The 20,342-nt window shown below is 34.5% G+C and overlaps 2 long non-coding RNA genes across 2 annotated transcripts; both read left to right on the top strand.

The window, feature by feature from the left end:
• The first annotated feature begins 8,785 nt into the window (after positions 1-8,785).
• LOC130049322 (uncharacterized) lies at positions 8,786-10,951 on the top strand. The gene is made up of 3 exons (XR_008797823.1): positions 8,786-8,820; positions 10,182-10,350; positions 10,639-10,951. It is a non-coding gene; the product is annotated as an uncharacterized LOC130049322 (long non-coding RNA).
• Positions 10,952-12,899: 1,948 nt separating this feature from the next.
• LOC130049355 (uncharacterized) lies at positions 12,900-14,788 on the top strand. Its single transcript, XR_008797871.1, has 3 exons — positions 12,900-13,293; positions 14,246-14,330; positions 14,465-14,788. It is a non-coding gene; the product is annotated as an uncharacterized LOC130049355 (long non-coding RNA).
• The last annotated feature ends 5,554 nt before the right edge of the window (positions 14,789-20,342 follow it).

The following is a 20,342-nucleotide window of genomic DNA, read 5'->3' as shown; positions in this document are numbered from 1 at the left end:
ATGGAAGCTATCATTGTTAATAGACAAAACGTCATCGATATATCTAAAAGTCGAATTGAAGGCCACAGCGAAATATTTTTTCTTCTCACGTAGTTTTTGAATAAATTCTGCTTCATATGAATATAAAAACAGGTCAGCTAACAAAGGAGTACAATTCGTGCCCATGGGAATTCCAACAGACTGTTGGAAGACCTGATCACCAAAGACCACGAAAATATTGTCAATGAGGATGTGAAGTATTAAAACCCTGCGCCCTTGATTCAAAAGATATAGCCCATGTTTAGGTTTTTGAAAAGTAGGTCATTGGCCAAGGTCAGAGAGTAAAACGTCTATTTACCAATACAATGGTGTCTTCATGTGACATTTATATGCGTTTTTACCAATACAATGGTGTCTTCATGTGACATTTATATGCGTTATACCAGAACCCTATCCCCTTTGGTTGAAAAAGTATAGCCCAAGTTAAAGTTTTTAATAATTAAATCAAAATCCGCAATAAAGGCCAATAGGTCAAAAGTCTTGGTACCAAAACAAAAGTATCTTCACGAGGCGTCTCTTTGTGAAATATTAAAATTATGCCCCCCTTGCTTAAAAGAAATTAGTTCAGGTCAAAACGGTTTTGTTCGAGTGTGACGCTGACGCCGACACCGTGGTCACAGCAGTACCTTTTCGGACAGTCACCCCGACGAGCTAAAATATCATTTGGTACAAATCTTATTACTTTATCAAAATATTTCGTTACTTTAATGGAGATGACCAAAATCTCTACTTTCTGACAAACTACTTGATTTCATGGTACAGCCATATTAATTTGAACCAGTCAAGAATGCATAGCAAGCCAATACGTTTATTTATATGGGGATGATCTTGAGGAGTAGCTTACATACCAAGACATCTAACCGTCAGATAGGCACACTCTTTTCGCTACCGTTTATTGATCGTCATAGAGGGTTAACTGCTGGTGTTATCGATCGACGGGGATGCTTACCACTCCTATGTTCCCGATTCCAATTCTGGAGTAGCCAGTGATCCATGTTTGTCCGGCCTCCATTTATATTTCTATTGCTTAACCTTTATTCGTTTTTACTGAGGAAGGTACGAAAGCCCAGAAGGCTCATTCAAGATTCCAAATTCAAAATACGAGATTCGAATTTCAAAATACGAGATTCGAATTTCGAAATTCAAAATACAAATTAACCAATCAGAATGTAGGTGACAATAGAGTAAAGGTTAGAGGATACATGCACATAAACTTAACATATGACAGGATGCTTATTCTTCTAATATGTTTTCCAAACAACGAAACATTTCTTCCAAAACTATAATTGTTTTGATGAATTCTTATCATTAAGACAGGCCCGAAGAAGGTGGGTAGGGAGGGGGACAGATCCCACATATCAATTCTGCACTGTATGTGATAACCAGGTCAAATATTGACGAATACACTTCACAATACACCTTAAAGTGAAATCATATATGAAGCCTATTAACTGATGATACCCCTCCATCAATTGATTTTAGTTTGATTTTTTTCCAGTTATCTATGAAGATAACGAACTGTGATCAATCTCATAACCCCCATAAGCAATACAATATAGATAGTTGGTTAAACACGGATCCCTATATGTAAACAATGGAGGAAATTCCAATAATGAATATATATTTATCTCGGATATAAGTGGCATCATTTAAAAAAAAATTATGCTCCAAGAAGCTTAACTACGTGCGTGATAACGACAGAATACTAATATATCCATGTTTTAAAAAAAAGTCTTATCCATTGATTCATGTTATATCAGCCTACGTGATACAAGAACCTGTAAGTATGTCTGTAATATAATAATAGTAGTGGTTTATACTATATCACCTCCTAATTAATATTTACTAGGGGGTAATATAGTATGCAACCCTACTATTACTATTACGGACAAAATTACTGGTTCCTGATGTTATACATACATGGACATAGAACATACATGTACATTATGAATCAATGGGATAAGCTTTTTTTTTAAAAATGTGGATGAATTAGTGTTCTGTGGTAATAACGCACGTAGTTAAGCTTCCTGAAACATAAAAAATATAAAACGAGACAACATAGATGGGAGAGAAATAATTATTCATGGTTCGAATTTCCTCCGTTGTTTACAGCCAGGCGCATATAAAAAAAATAAACGGGTGAGTAAGATATTTGTACAGACATATGGAGTATGGACACTACTACCAACACCCCCTCCCCTTCTGATTCTGAATTCTCCGATTTATATATAATCGTTTTATACCGGTATGATAGAATACAATTTGTTATACCAGTGGAAGGCCTTTCTCTAAAGCTTACAAAAAGTATAAAACGATTATATAAATCGAAATTGGGATGAGGTAGACAAGGAATCCACACATTTCAGAGAAATTATCGACGCAAAAAATAAATCAGAAAAGGGGGTGAGTAGGTGTTGGTAGTAGTGGCGATACTTCATTCATGTTCACACGTGCGTAGGTTCAACTGAATCAATAGTAACATATAGTAAACAGAATCAATAATAGTCTATGAAAAACAGAATCAATAGTAGTCTAGGAAAACCAGAATCAAAAGTAGTCTATGGAAAACAGAATCAATAGTAGTCTATGAAAAACAGAATCAATAGTATACTACAGTAAACAGAATCAATAGTAGTCTATAGTAAAACAATCAATACTAGTCTATAGTATAGAGAACTAATGTTGATCTATAGTAAAAAGAATCAATAATAGTATATAGTAAACATAATCAATAACAGTCTATAATAAACAGAATCCAGTATAATCTATAATAAGTAAAATCAATATTAGTCCATAGTAAACAGAATCAATAGTAGTCTATTGTAAACATAACAAATTGTAGTCTATAGTAAACAGAATTAACAGTAGTTTATAGTGAACCGAATCAATAGTAGTCTATAATGAACAGAATCAATAGTAGTTTATAGTGAACTGAATCAATAGTAGTATATAGTAGTATATAAACTATTGACCTAATCTTGAAAATTAGGTCAATGTCCAAGGTCAGAGGGTAAAATGCTTGGTATCATGGTTTCTTCATGAGGCATCTATATGAGAAATATCGAAACCCTATCCCATTTGGTTCAAAATATATAGCTCAGAATAAAGTATCTAATAAGGAGGTCAAAATCCGCATTAAAGTTTAATAGGTCAAACGATTTCGTACGAAAACAAAGGTCTCTTCATAAGACATCTTTTTTGAAATATTAAACTACCTCCCATTCGTTTAAAAAAATAACCCAGGTTAAAACTTTTTTTTTAAGTGCGTTGCTGACGCCGACGCCAAAACCTTGACCATGACAATAGCTCTCCGGACAGTCATCCCTGCGAGATAAAATGTCGTCAGATACAACTCTTATTGCTTTATCAAATTATTTCGTTAATGTAATGGATATGGTTGAATCTCTATATTCTGATAAACTGCCTGATATCGTGGTACAACCATTTCAGTTTCAACCAGTCAGGAATGCATGACAAGCGAATAACGGCTGTTCATGTGAGGATGGTCTTGAAAACTAGCTTACAGATCAAGACATCTAGCCGTCAGATAAGCACACTCTTTTCACTACCGTTTACATGATCGTTATAGAAGACTGGCAGTTTGTATTATCGGTCAACGGGGATGCTCACTTCTCCTAGGTTCCCGATTTCACCTCTGTATCAGCCAATGGTCCGTGTTTGTCTGGCCTCCATTTATATTTATAAAGCTAAACCTTTTTCGTTTTTACTGTAAAAGGAACATGCCTTCTCTCGGACTTATGTAATTGTTTTTGTCGTTTGCCAGATCGGTGTTTTCTGATTCTAATACTATCGGTCATTCTGAAATACTTTAATATAATGTCAACGATAAAGGTAGCTCATTGATTATAACGTTGTAAACAAGACATTGTAAGTTTAAAACCTGTTTGTCACCCACTCACCATTAAGAAGTGAGAGTCATGTATTTTAGTAAATGACCTTAAAACAGATATCCGACGTCACTGTGGATTCTGACACGCTAAATAGCTACCATTACTACGACCCTAGGTGCTGAGATTTGACATAAATGAAAAAGATGGTCGCGTTCTAAAAGAAAAAGAACGCAACACAACAATTCAGTGGTAATTAAAAGATTGTGTTTGAAATAAAGAAAAAATCTCTCCTCATTATGTAATTATCCTCACTTTTCGATGTCACATGTGGTTATTTTGTTTTTATTTTGGTAAATAGCAAGGACTGACTGATGAGGAAACAGTTAACAAAATTTGAAGAAAAATATTCCATTTACATACCTTGCACCATGACTTACTGTTAATTCAAAAACTGGACGCCGATATTATCTTTAAAAAAGGATATACATGTACAGATGATTTATTCGCCGCCTTGTCTTAAAATCGTATACCAACAATTGTAGATAAGTATACGTAGCAGTAAAGAATGAGGAGGGAAACAAACACTCCAGATATCAAGTTGACCACACTGCAGTGTAATAGTGGGGCAGATTATGTCAAAAATATGCAAACATCTTGCATTTAATGATGCAAGCATGCAATTTGGCATGCACACTCCTCAGACATCATTCTTTCCAGAAAGAACGTTAGCCACCTGAAAAATTCAATATGGCGGCCATTTTTCAAGATGGCGTCTGATTCGTCAACAAATTAAATTTCTGATGATGAAAGCTCTGTTAACAGTTTGTGTCTCGATACAACAGCATATTTCCAATTGTAAATGCATATATGTGGTTCTTCATCATGCATGAATTGGAAAATGTGTGCTTTTGGAACATTTAGTAGGTTGTATTACCCATTTATGTGTCAGTTAGAGGAATCTGAAGTTCGTATTTCGGAATCTTCTGTACCATGTTTTTACGTCCTTGTTTCGTTCCTTGTTATTGAGGATTTATCTTCTGTAAGTCTTTTTTGTACCTCTCTAAGGATTAAAAAACATTAATGGTATTCGAAAATAAAAGTGTATGTCATGGCACAACCAGGGCACTCTGGTGACATCACTACTATGAAACTCAGCATGGGGTTCAATACCAGCTATACCAAAAGTTTCTTAGTATAGTGTTCTAAATACTATCCGACTAGCCCCAAAAGCAATTGTTTTGTATTATGGTCAGATAGTCGCGCCTGAATAGACAGAATGTATCAGCGCGGGAAAGCCGAGCCAAGGGTAACGGCGCATTTGTTACCCGGATGGTGTACAGATCGCGCGGAACTTAAATGGTATTGGATGAACGATCGGGCTAAGTGTAGGTACTTTGATTAATCCCGAACTTAGTTGTATCCCATATTTCAATGCGCGTTTTACAACTTAAGGTGGTAAAAGGATAAGCCCTCGACCTTAAGTTGATTATATAATAGTATATATTTGATAGTTGTTAAAATCATGTCAGAATTAAGACCATTCGCACTCACACTTCAAACTGACTGGAGCAAATGCTGTTTTTGTCAGATGGAAAAAGATGAAGATTTGAAGCACCCACTGGCTCGTTGCACGAGTGACAATGATTGTGATGGGTATACAATGATCGCTCGAAATATCCCTCTCTTTAAAGTAATCAATCGGATGCCAATGAATCTAGAGCCAGACAGATTAGACCAGGGAGGAAGCATAGAGGAAATCCTACGCAAAAACAAAGCTAAATATCACCAATGATGTAGGATTCTGTTTAATAATAGCAAACTCGAAAGGGCTAGGAAGAGACCTCGAATTAAAACAAATGATCACGATGAAGACATACCATCAAAAAGGGGGCGTTTAATTATTGAGCATCGGGCGTGTTTTTTGTGTGAAAAAGAAGCTCCACTTTCTGAACTACGACAGGCAATGACAATGGAACTCGATAAAAAACTTAATGAATGTGCAAGAAACTTGAATGATGGAAAATTGCTAGCTGTGTTAAGTAGTTGTGATGTTATTGCACAAGAACTTAAATACCGTCGCTCATGCTTGACGTCCTTATACAACAGAGAGAGAGTGTGTGTGTTTCTGTCTAATCTACAGAGTGAGAAGGAAGAATCTGTCTCAGATAAAAACGTTCATCCGATAGTTTCTGTCTGGTGCCAACACTCATAATGAGGTAGATCATGAACAAACTGGACAAGTACAAAGGACTTCCATCGAAAGGGTGGATAAATTGTATGACACAATGAAAGAAATGGGTAATCCTTGCACGGAAGACACAAATGAGCTGTTAATATTAGATACCAAAGAGTGCTGCTCATCCAAGTGCCGCAGAGATGGTTGCAGATCACGTTGTCAAAGGTAAACAAAAGTTTGATAACTTTTTGAAAAGTTTACATGAAGGAGAGAGGTCCAAATTCTATGACACCATCAGGAAAAACAAAACGGACTTTTTCAGGCAACAACCAGATCCATCATCTAAAGACCTAAAACAGAAACATTTGAAGGAAGAATGCCAACTTTTTTCCAAACTGTTCATATCCTGTCAGTCAAGAGAGTGTGATTTCCAGGAATTTTTTAAACATGATAACCAAGCATTCCTTGCGTCACTTAGTGATAACGGAAAACTTCTGTCCTGTCAGAAGTCTCAGCTTGTTCCACTACTTGAAGATAAAATAACACTGCCAGACGTACTTCCAGGTGTCGAAGTTATTATCATTAATGGATTAGATTTGGTTAATGCTAATCCACCTCGAACATCCAAAACGTTTGAAGAATATGCTATGAAGAAATTTGCTTCCAAGATCCAATCTTATTCTTCAAGGTACTTGAGGACAGACATTGTTTTCGATGTCTACAGATCATGCAGTTTAAAAGCAGAGATAGGATATAAAAGGGGCGTTGGAGCTAGACGCAGGGTAACCACTTCCGGTAAAATCTTTGGATTGAGTTTGGACAAGGCAAAAATCTTAGATGGATTCCTGTTCATGACATCTGCACTGTTATTGGGCCTGAAATGTCTCGTGGAATATTATTTTTCCACGCTTTTAATGGTTGTGACGTGATTTCATCTTTTCGCGGTAAGGGCAAGAAGACAGCATGGCAAACGTGGAATGTGTTTCCACAAGTGACAGAGGTATTTACCAAGCTAAGTCACTATCCACTCAACATAAGTGATCGAGACCAAGAACTGTTTGTTAATACAATGTACGACAGGTCCAGTTCAATTGTGCATATTGATGAAGCTAGATTAGATCTTTTTCCAAAAAACAACGATCTGATGACTCCATTCCACCGACACATGCGGCCTTGATCGAACATATAATTGTGCGAGATGGAAACTGTTAGTCCGGGGGAATAGGGCTGGGTCAAGAAGGGCGATTTGTGGGAAATGTTGTGGACTAACCTTGTCCCAATTGCTCAGAGGTGCCAACAGTTGACAAAATGCGGATGCAATACTGAGTGTCGTGGAAGGTGCAAGTGCTACCGTTTGAGCCTACCGTGCACGGCTATGTGTAGCTGTAACTGTGAGCAGTAAAATACCTGAATACATTTTTGCAGGCTTAGAAATATTATTTGAATTTGAATTGCGGAGTTACTGCTTTGATTACACATTGCTGTACATGTGTTATTTTGACATTGGCGACGGTCTTTTAACCCTTTCTCTACCGTATCGGTCAATATGACCGATAGCGCGTAAAAACAGGGCTACGCAAAAGGAGTGTCTATAAATCTTTGAAACTACGGACGTAATATATATGTTTTATATATCATATTTTTGGAAATTTTCTATATTTTTTAACTATGTAAAAATCAATTGAATAAATAAAGCCATTAAATTAAAAAAAGCATTTAAAATGAAAGATGACTTCGTCTAAATATTACGCAACGCTTTATCGCAAGGCCATTTCCCCCCCTCGCTATGATTTTTTTTATTTTCCCTATGAATGCAATATTTTTTATATTTTTGAGAAGCATATATTCCCTGCTTTCAGTACATATAAAAAATATTTTTAATGCCTGGCAAAGTTATAAGAAAATAGCAATTTTTTGCACATATATGTTGTTTCACGATTTTATTTCTCAATGTTTAAACAGATCGGCGTTTTATCTATATTTATATATGGAAATAGGGAAAAGTAAATACATTTCGTAAAAGTAGAGGAAATGTTCTTTTTGATGGACCCTTATTCATATTATAATTCTCTGTAGTTTTTATATTACGATAAAATGAAATTGGGACATGCTGCGCGGTTTTCTTAAAAATTAACGACAAATCGACGTCGCTAACAGCAATCACGCGCGTCGCACAATAAAGTGGTGAAAACTATTTGTATTGTCCTTTTTTTTTTTAGTAAATTCAGTACCTGTTGATACACTAAAACAACATACATACATGTATGAAATAATCAGCCTGGTATATCTGCTTTTAAAAAAAAAAGAAGAAGCATAAAACCAATATTGGTTTATAACAGTTACACAACCTACATGTAACTTCATAAATGCTACATCGGCAGATTGAATTTAAAAAAGATTAATAAAGTACTTCAAATTCAAATATAAACGTTATATTTGTTCGAAATAGTAATAATTTTTTTTCTCTGCCAAAGAAAGAAAACAAAAAAGAAGTTCGCCTATATATAGCCTGTATACTTTTATTTTTCCGTGATCCGGATCGCGGGCCTCGAGGGGTTTTCTGAAAGTGTGCACGGAGAACACACGTGTTTCCGTTTCAACGAAAACAAACAAACACAGCTTCACCATGACTGTCACAGCGAACGCTTGTATTTTACATCTTTAAAACGACCTGATGTCAGAAGAAGAAGATGCCCTGGATCCCCTGTTGCAGGATGAGCCAAACGATCATGCATTCAGTATAAATACGTACATGTAAGTTGATGTAGCCACATAGGCCGACTAAAAAGGGGAAAAAATGCGGTTTTGTTATGAAAAATTCACGATTAATTAACCGCGATTTGATGCCATGCTTTGTCGTTTCATGAAAGAAAATATTTATATTTTATGATATCTAAAACAAGTGATTAACACTCTGTCCGGGTCTGGCAGTTTGATTAACACCCCCCCTTTCCCCAGAATTATCTCCTTACCTGACGCGCGAGTGTAAGAAGGGGTTGTATTTAGTGTATAATGGGATGGGGTGGTTTTAATCAGACTGGGTATTCACGACCGCTGGTGAGAAGGCTATTTTCCAAGTTTTTTCCATGCTTATAAAAGAAATTATCTTTCTATGAAAAGAAAACACAATATGTTAGGAAAACACAATTTGCATTATTGTAATGATAGAATTTATTATCATAATTTGAATTATTTTCTTTATTCTGTAACAGAAATAAAAACAAAATGTGTGTTTGGGCCAAAATGGGGGTGGGTTAACATCAATCAAAGTCTGATTATGACAGGCTAATGAAAAATCATATTGATTTCTCTTTTATCCAAATGCATGTATTTTATATACACTTAATAGCTTATGACCATAAATTACATGTGATCCATACATGCTGGTACTTGTATGTTATGACCTGATGGGCACGTGTCCCATTCTTGCCGTCCTCCTCCGTGGCCGAGTGGTTAGAGCAAATCACACGGCCTCTCACCTCTGTCGACGCGGGTTCGAATCCCGTTCGCGCCGGTAAGTGAGAAAGTTTTCCCAGTTTACTTTCGAAAGATCGGTGGTCTCTCCCCAGGTATCTGGGTTCTCTCTTCCACCAATAAAAAAAGTGGGTGCCACCAGATAACTGAAAAATTGTTGAGTTTGGCAGAAAACATCAATCAATCAATCCCCTTCTCTAATTTCGACTAAATCCACAGCCCATCAGAGTACCATACAAAGGGATTTAGACACTGGGTACCATTAAGAAGCAATTCAATTCAACTTTTATATCTGGGGTCATTCACTTTCCCTCAGAGTTTCAGTATTTTCGCTGGACCCTGTAGGTTTTAACCTGAATATCTTCAGTATTTGCCCTCGTGTATAATATATGCTAGGCATAATGCAGATACCTACATGATACATTTTTTTTTTCATTACCCACTCTGCTACTCTCGCAATGTATAATAAAATATTCGATTCATTTCTAACACATGTATGCAATCCCTTACCTTATCTTTAAATAAATTTGAGTAAATAAATTTAAGTGCGAAACTGTTCCATGCTACCGTGAAACTTAGATTTTGCTTTTTAAACATAAACCAACAATTGTTAATTGTAATTTCTTTTCTTCTTTAAAAAGGGTATTGACATCCCAATATTTAGTGGGAAGTTTCCAGGTATCATCCGCTAGCGACAGTCTACTGACAAATCCAGACATGCATTGGAAGGATGCTGATGTGGAGGACACAGGAACACCTGATCCCAGAACTGTGGCATTTCATTCGGGGTGACAACCTGGCTTTCAGTTGGTATGACTCTTTGAGGTTGAATATAGGGTTTAATCAGTATAAATGTGATTAACATTCAAATAAATCCAGATAATACATTCACAATTGGAATCATGGCATTATGGTACACTGATATGTGTGTACCATTTTACTGGTTTTTTTTTTTTTTTTTTTTTTTTGCTGCATAACTAGGGATCGTATACATACAAAATGAGACAATTTCTAATTAGTTTCTAATTATAAGGTATGACACGTTTTTAGGTATGGTGGCCAATACTGATTTTATTTTTATTTGCAATTTTCTTTCAGATATGGGACTCTATTATTCGGAAAACTGCAGATTTTATGAAGCTGTCTTTGACAGAAGATTTGGTTTTCTCCATCTGTGTTGCCACCAACCATTATGCTGAGATAGTCATAACTAGGGGGAAGGGTTGCCATATACTTCCCAAAGAAGTTTGCAGCCTCTCACTGAAGAGGAACTGTACAGGTATTACTAGTTTTAAAAACCGATATTGTGGCAGTGATTTCCAGTTTCAAAAGAATAATAAAATGCATAGTAAAAAGATTACCTTTACCAAAATTAATCTGGCTGTGAATGTACATGTAACTCATTTATTAAATGGGTACTACAATTACCTCTGATAAAATTTCATAAGTAATTAAATGCATACTTTTCAGAGGGCCTTGATTATCGAAAACATTTAGAGAGCCAATTTGAGTATTCAAAAGCTTTGACAATACATTAGTATTTAGGACTAAGTATTAACGATGACGTTTTGTCTATTAACAATGATAGCTTTCATTCATATGTCGATTTGATATATCCCTGTGAGCTCGAAATAAAGGACACCACAGAGTCGTCCACTTCTGCTTCATACTTAAATATTTTATTGAAAGTAGACATTAACGGCAAACTAACAACTCAACTGTATGACAAACGGGATGATTTCAGCTTCTCCATCGTCAACTTCCCACATTTATGTAGCAATATTCCATTATCACCTGCATATGGTGTTTATATATCTCAACTGATTCGATATGCAAGAGCTTGTTCTGGGTATAGTCAGTTTTTAAATCGAGGTAAGCTACTGACAAACAAGTTGATGGTACAGGGATTTCAACAGTCTCGATTGAAGTCAGCATTTCGCAAATTCTATGGTCGTTATAACGATCTAGTTCGTCAATACAACCTCGCATTGGGTCAAATGCTGTCTGACGTGTTTCATACCGATTGTTAAGCCGTTCTTGGCACACTGATTTTGACTGCGGATAACTCCGTTTACGTGATCAGGATATGGGCCTCACGACGGGTGTGACCGGTCAACAGGGGATGCTTACTCCTCCTAGGCACCTAATCCCGCCTCTGGTATGTCCAGGGGTCCGTGTTTGCCCAACTATCTATTTTGTATTGCTTGTAGGAGTTATGAGATTGATCACTGTTCGTTATCTTCACCTTGCATTAAGAAATACTTTTTTTCCAGATTTTTGTGCATCATCTTATACACGCCTGCTGTGAAGTTCCAGTCGATAGACAGATATTGGTCAACGCATGCCCCTGTCGGAACAATTCGTTATCAAGAATTATGTCTAGAAATAGGTTTCAAGGTTGAATATAAGAACATTTTTGTTAAATATGATGCAAGTACATTTAAATCTAGTGATTGAAAGTAAGTACTTGAACATTCGTTTATGTTGAACTTGGAGAGGAAAAATGGTTAGTACTTTTTGATAACATTTGATAAGGTGTTGTTGCTTAGCAACCAAATATAATTGAATAAAAATAGATTATTTTAGATTAACAATAATTGAAAGATCTTTGTTTTAATGTTGCAATACTTATTATATTTAATGGAACATAATGGCAAAACGTCATAGTATTAGAAAAAGATGGACAAGTATATATAGTACGAAGTTTCCATTTGATGACCTTTGATCTTAATTCTCTTGATTATATTTTTTGTTAAAAACCTTTTAAAATGATTAAGATCTATTTAAAGATTATATTTTTGAAATAATGTGACATTTACTAATCATCATGGATTGTAATTACGTTTAAATTGTGTCGAATGGATGCAGAAAGGCAAATTATGGTCAAAATTGTACTATGAGTGTTGTTACTTAGCAACCAAAAATATTTGTTTGTCAATAAAATTGATTAGTTTGATTTTGTTCTTTTTGTAGTATATTAAAAGGCACATTACCTCATACATTTAGAATTTCCTATTTTTGACTCTAATCTAGTGAGAGGGGTCGTAATATATATATTTCAGAGAAAAAAGATTGCAAAAATGTGCACTTATATGACCTTTGACCCCGTAGACCTATTTGAGGTCATGGGATACATTGACAAATTTTATAAGAAATTGTTCCCTGTCCAATTCCTAACAAAATTACATGTCATATGCCTACCCCAAATCGTGATCCATGAAGATTTAAATCGATTTAAAAATACTGTCATTTAGTCTTTAAAAACCTCTAAAATGTGCCGGTAGAGAGAGGGTTAAGGTAGAGACCGATAGCAACCACGTGATCAGTAAAAATCGTGTATTTTAACGTGAAATTATTTTTCGGAATTCCGTACATCGCCATAGAGTAGTTGAAAAACAAAAAGGGGTTCCGAAAGTACAAGTTGTTGCTGTGACTGAATCGATGATTGAGAGGGTCGTCTCGACGAAAGATATAGAAATTTGGCCATAATTTAGATTAGGAATACGTCAATGTAATAATAGTGGACTAAATGTTTCGTCCGTGCAGAATGGCACTTTTTACCTCACGAAATTCACCACTATGCATAGCTGCGCTACGTAAACAAAGTTGTTGATGTAGCGTGATCGTGATGTCCGAGTGCTGCGAGTTTCAATACTGTTTATGTAGTCATTGAGAGTTTAAACAAAGTTTCTTCTGAGAAGAGGAATTCGATGGATGCATTCAACGTGGACAACGAAATCATAATTTCGTTTGGTAAGTGAAAAAAATGGCAAATTGAATTTGTATTTAACCCACTTTTCCTCTGCTATTTCACAACGCGATTTTATAATAACATCTATAAACGCACAATTTGGAGCTGTTTCATTTTTTGTGCATTTATGTATTCCATATGTGCCCAAAATATAACTCCTACATGTGCATGTAATTGTAAATGGATGTCATGTATATGCCAGATTTGAAAAAAATAGGGCTCTCACAAGTTTGAGGGGGGGGGGGGGGGGTTGCACTAAAATTCTATTTGGTATAAATGATAGTACTTATAGTATCTTGAAATGTCATTGACCTAAGAGATATTTCAAATCTGGGGTTTCATGTTTCATGCAAGCACATGTAGGTCTACAAAACTTTATTTAAAATATTTGTAAAATCACAAGCCCCCCTCATAGGCAAATAAATGTATTGTATGAAAATAAGATATGTATGTCCTCCTCTTGACGCACACTCTGTAAAGGAGACAGGTCTGATAAATCTAGAGTTGCCTTGTTTTGATATTATTAGAATGAACTGGCAGTTTATGAAAACATATCTGTCATCTCATATTGTAATATGATAATTATGATGTTTATTCACCTCATTAAGGACCCGGGGTGGGAGGGTATGTATAGTTTAAATAGAAGGTAACTATAACAATATGAAATAAATAACAATCATGCAGATGTGCTACTACTGCAAGAGTTCACATTGCTGCACTGCACACATTTAACATACATGTAGTGTTACATATGTAATACTGATTTCAGACAAGATTTTAAAAATTAACATAATAAAATACATGTTATGTGTGTAATTTTCAATATATCAGCATTTTAAAGTTCACTAAACATGCATTGAGACACACAATTTTAAAATTGACATTGTCTGACACAGTATAATTAATGATTAATACTGATTGTGCAAATATTAATTATGATGATTTTTTTCTAAGCATCATCCTAAGGACCAGTGCAAGTTGAAATGGGCTTCCAGCCAACAACTTCAACAGCAATTTGCCATGAAAATCAGCAAGAAAGGTACAATATTTTCTATCTTAGTAAGATAGAATTTTTCATTTTAACACCAGACATTTATAAAGACAATTCTTAGTATATTAGATATTCATCTTTTTTTCAATATTTGAATATACAGAATCTATTTTTTATAACAGGTACTTCATTTACATTGATGATGTCATATCCCCTGGACCCCACAACTTTACAGGTTACAGAGAAAACTCAAGAACTTCTGCAAAATGTGGGACTTGGATAAAATCAATAATGTATTTGTGAGCCCAGAGCAATGGATATATTGTGCAACATACTAAAGTGTGAATTTAATGGAAAACAAGTACATGTACTCATGTATTATATGTCTTTTTTAAAGACAATAATATTGTATAAATATAGAGGAAGTGTCATTGTTGATTATTCTAAGTTTTTGATATATCAAAATCGGTAAACATTTCTAAATGAAAATAAAATACCAATTTTATAACTTTAATCAATGTTTTTGAATTTCTCATTTTCTAACCCCCCACCACCCACTCCACCCCCGTTACACACACTCAGTGCATATATACTGTGAATGCAATATGCATGCATTCTAAGTTATCCAAGCGAGTTTTTGTTTCAGTGTGAGACTACAAGTAGGACTCATAAACTTATGAAGAGACATATATATTTGTGAGAGCAAGATAGCTGATATGAGCCTTGAGATCAATGGGTCGAGCCGCGGTGGTGATCTAGAGGTTAGAACGTTCGCCCCGCATGCGGAAAGCCAGGGTTCGAATCCCGGCCGCGACAGACCTGAGTTGAAACAGGTAGTGACAGTTCCGTTGCCAAACGCTCAGCATCAGGTGTGAATGTCACTGGTCCTCGGAGATGGCCTTCAAAACGGATGCCCAGTGTCACAGTAGATGTGGCACGCTAAAGAACCCTCACTGCTCAATGGCCGTAAACGCCGAGCAAAGGCCTAAATTTAAAGCCGTTCACAGGTCTTGGTAACGTCTCCATATGAGTAAAAAATTCGATTGGGTGGAAATCTTTCCATTGATATTAAATATAAAGTTGTTATTTAAACATATTTGGTGCACTATGCTGTATAATCATATCAATTTCTTATAATAGGTAATCGTGTCTGGTTATTATAAAAAAATGTATGATAAATAACTAAATATTAATGCAATCATTGTGAGTGCAAAAAGGTCAATCGCAAGAGCACATACATAAATGCATTGGCGGATATAAAGGGGGGGGGGGGCAACCGGCGCGAGCCCTCCTAAAATTTTCAAGTTTAAAGTAAATTGTGGTCTCATGTTTAGAGAAATATATACGATAAAAGAAACTATAATTTCCTCCACTCTCAGAGAAATAAATGTCTGACAAAATATTTTGATTTATTGAATTACTTTTAGTGGGAGAACTGCTACTTTTTCCAAAAAAACCTTAAAATTTGCGTTATTTTATTAATTTCACCTTATTAAAAATGACAGAAAATAATCAAAATGACTACATAGGAGACATATTTTAAGCCCTAAAAAATCTGTAAAATCCAGGAGTTTCTGGGGAATCCCCACCCCCCCCCCTTCAAGGCGGCCCCCAGACCCCTGCCTCATACAGTTGCACCCCCCTTCCCAACTTCAATTCCTGATCCGCCCCTGAAATAGCTTATAGAAACCTTCTTATTGTCATGTTCAATTTTCAAAGAGGTAATTTGGGAATGATTAAACATTCTAAGTTATAAAAAGGTCAGTAGTTTATCTCTGCTGGCTGAATCTTTCTTCTCAATGCACCAAGTGCAATTCATGACGTCTATGTTCCTGCTCATTCTTTCTCCTCCATACCATGCAGTATATTAAAGGGGTTGGGATGTAATGGAGACATTCGTTTTAACAAATATAAATTGTATTTCAATTTTTTGTGGGGATTTTTATTTGGGAAAACTCTTGATATTAATCATCAAATATGATGACGTATGATAAATCTATATTCTGAGTGTAAGTGCACAAAAGTCAACAACGAGAACTACAACAAAATATAAGTTAAAATTTGAAATACATACTTTCTGTATTATATTTTTAATTTAAAAAAGGTATTACAAAGAATCTTCGAATTTCAGCAAGCTGTTTTTGATGGATTGTTTACAACATCTTTTAATAACCCTTTTTCTTACGAAAATGTGTACTTTGTTAAAAGGGGGTGGGGTTAGGAATGTTTTGCTAGTTCCATATTGAACCCCATTATGGTGTATAATTTTTTTCATATATTTTACTTACTAATAGACTGACCACTTAATGAAATAAAATAAGAAATTTGATGGGTAATATTTTTGCAGCTTAAGCAAAGGTATGACCCTGTGTGCAAATAGTGTGCACTGTTTTAAGGTAATTGGCCAATGTAGCTCTGTTGAAGTAATGTTGTTGCATGTTAATAATGATTGCTGAACTTGAAATTGATGTGTAATATACAATTATGTGAAAGGTTGTTTGGAACCATATATGACAAGTTATGATCCTCTTTACAATAAAAATGTTATAGCTCTATTTGTATATTGCTCTCTACTTATTTTTCTTCACTTTTTACGCTTTACAAGGACTAAAAAAGGTGTTGTTAAAATCGCCCTATTTCTCAAAAACAAGGTCGATTACCTACATTGATTTTTTATTATGTTTTATATCGAAGCTTCATCATAAACATATATCAAAATAAAAAAAATTCAATGGTTATTTTTTTTAGCATCAACCTATCAATATCTACCTTAAAAGAGCCATAGTCTTGATTTTATTACTGCAGAGTTACTGCTTTTCATATTATACTTTTGTATCATTGAATATCCTTATCCTTTTTGTAGTCCGGTGTTGTCTTTATTATGACCGGACTTATATGGCTATAATTCACCATCAGCTGGCAATTTTTAAAGATGACCGCTAACTATAGAAGTCGGAACTTTTTGATATTAGTGATTTCTTTATGCATATAGAGTTCGATTTTTGGGTTTGTAAATAAAGTGCGTGCAGGGTGCGCAAAGTTTTCAATATTGAAATTTTGTTGTAAAAATTATCAATTTTCTCTTGAAATTCTGTACATTTTTTACTGTAATTCTATTTTCAAAACTAAATGTGTACATTCTGTGGTATCTAAGGAAAGCTAGGGCCATATTCTACTTAATGATAGTCACATTTTTAGTTTCAATGCATGTTGGACACCATAAAAGCGTATTTAGTCGAGATCGGTTATGTTATTTTCATCACGGGAGCCATCTTGGATTCAAAATGGCCACCAATGTCGAAATTGAAGTGGCTAACGTTCTTTTTCCTAAAAGTGATATGTATAGAGCATTTGTGCAAAGTTTCATGCTTGCATCATTAAGTGCAAGATTTTTTACAGATTCTGCCCCACTATAATGTTAGACTAGAATCGCTCAAATTATTACTCTGGTGTATCCAGGGGTCGGTGTTTGCTCAACTATCTATTTTGTATTGCTTATAGGAATTATGAAATTGTTCGTTATATTCACCTTTCATTAGTATTTTTTATACCACCGTAGCGAATAAAATATCTGTGAAAATTATAATTTGCTGTATGAAATGGATACATCATTTTTCTCATTCATTTCTAGAGAAAACACATTTTTATTGAGTCATATGATGCTATTTTTCTGAATTATAATCATTTTCCTATGTTGAAAGTACCAACAATGCAATACCACCTTGCTTATTAAGCTCATATTGTGATGAAGTAGAGTAGTAGTTATGAATGGTGATACTCGTTGTCAAAACCATTTTTAAAAACGTTGGTCGCATTTTCTACTATATCAGTGTTATATCAGATACAGCATTAACACTAACTAAATGCATTTCTTTTTCTTTCAGAGGTCTGCATAGCAATCAAATAAAATATATACCAGAGACAGCATTCTCCAGTCTCGTGAATTTACAAGTGCTGTAAGTGTAGTTTGTTTTAAATTTGAAAACGAAACAAAATTGATATAACAGGATGATCCTCTCAAATTGCATACGTAATATAACTATTCACATTGATATTTACCAGATGATTCATTTGAGTCTCTATCACATGCACGTACGACTAAACTTCCAAGTAAATGCCAATTTGCAATCACAGTCTAATAATTTTAAGAACCACATTGACACCTACCAATCTTTAAACATGTTGCCATCTATGTTAATTTACCAAATTGTTGTTTTCAATGCAATTAAAGAGAAATGCGAGTCAGAAATTTACCATTGATTAGTAACTGTACCCTCCACGACAATTTCAAGACTTTAAGTACAGAGGGTATTGTAGAAACGATCGAGACAGTAAGTGTGACTTGGAGTTTTGAGTGTATGAATACAATTGTTTTGCTCGGTGTGGATCTGTACATCTCTACTATAGAGATATTCATAATGTTTTTCATATATGATGCAGTTGATAAAATTTATTCCATTCAATTTTGTACGAACCGAATCAATAGTAGTCAATAGTAGTCAATATATAACATAATCAATGGTGGTCTATATTAAACAGAATCAATAGTAGTGTATAGTGAAGATGATCAATTGTAGTCTATGATAAACAGAATCAATGATAGTTTGTAGTAAACAGAATCAAGTCTATAGAAAATAGAATCAGATCGTAGTCTATAGTAAACAAAATCAACAGCAATATATAGTGAACAAGATCAATATTAGTCTATAGTAAGCACAATCAATTGTAGTGTATAGTAAACAGAATAAATAGTGGATTGTAGTAAACAGAATCAAAAGTAGTCTATAGAAAACAGAATCAACAGTAATATATAGTGAACAGAATCAATAGTAGTCTATAATCCCGTCTATAGTAAAAAGAATTAATAGTAGTCTATATCAAACAGAATCAACAGTAGTCTATAGTAAACAGAATCAATAGTAGTCTATAGTAAACAGAAACAATAGTAGTCTATACTAAACAGAATCAATAGTAGTCTATAGTAAACAGAATTAATAGTAGTCTATAGTAAACAGAATCAATAGTAGTATATACAAAACAGAATCAATAGTAGTCTATAGTAAACATAATCAACAGTAGTCTAACATAATCAATTGAGGAATACAGTACATGTACTACACAATCCATTATACTATGTAGTTTATGTTATAAAGGATATTAATAAAGATAAATCATAGATTGTCGTAAACAAGTTGAACCCTAGTCTATATTAACCAATCTAAATGCTAGCATATACAAAACAGAATCAATCCTATCATATGATAAACAAAATCAATCCGCATATACAGTAAACATAATGAATCATAGTTTAAAATAAACAAAACCAATTCTAGTATCTAGTAAACAAAATCAACTTACGAGTTTAGTAAACAAAACCATTCAAAACTGTAAACAAAATGAATCGTAGTGTGTATTTAATGAATCCATGTAACACCTGAAAATAAACTAAATTGGTGGTTACACAAATCATTTTCAATTTTATATAATCACAATATCAGCATCCCGACAACCATCGCTTCCATGTCCGAGTATATGGCGATCCCATTTTAAGCTATCAGGTTTAACCGAACAACGCATTGTAGGTATGCTTTCAAGCAAATTCCTTTGTTTATTGTGTTGAATTTTACCTCAAAGTATCGTTTTGAAATTAAATTATGTTCATGATCTTCACTCTTTCATCTTAAGGATTAGATTAATTATACCGATATATGTTTATGGATACATGCTTGGATTTTTGGTCCGTATTTGCCAGGGCTCCATCTATATTTTGAATGCTATTTTTTTTCATTTGTACTGATTACGGACAGCTTTGACCTAGATTGTTTAACAGTCGGATGTTTATTTCTTGCTGTGTACTACTTGGAATTCATTGACACATGCGACCTAGATTATTCTAAACCTCAAGAGTACGTTCTGTTGTAGAACGATGGTTGTATCATTGTCTTTCAAGGTTGTACTACTATTATAAATACACTGGAACTCTGATGATAAAAAATTCCGATTAGAAAAGTTCTGGTTAGACACTTTAGGCATTTTTATAATCACTGTTCGTTATCTTCC

This window comes from Ostrea edulis, chromosome 8 (assembly GCF_947568905.1).
Source record: "Ostrea edulis chromosome 8, xbOstEdul1.1, whole genome shotgun sequence".
In the NCBI taxonomy this organism is placed as follows: domain Eukaryota; kingdom Metazoa; phylum Mollusca; class Bivalvia; order Ostreida; family Ostreidae; genus Ostrea; species Ostrea edulis.
This window is presented reverse-complemented; position numbering and strand designations above follow the sequence as displayed.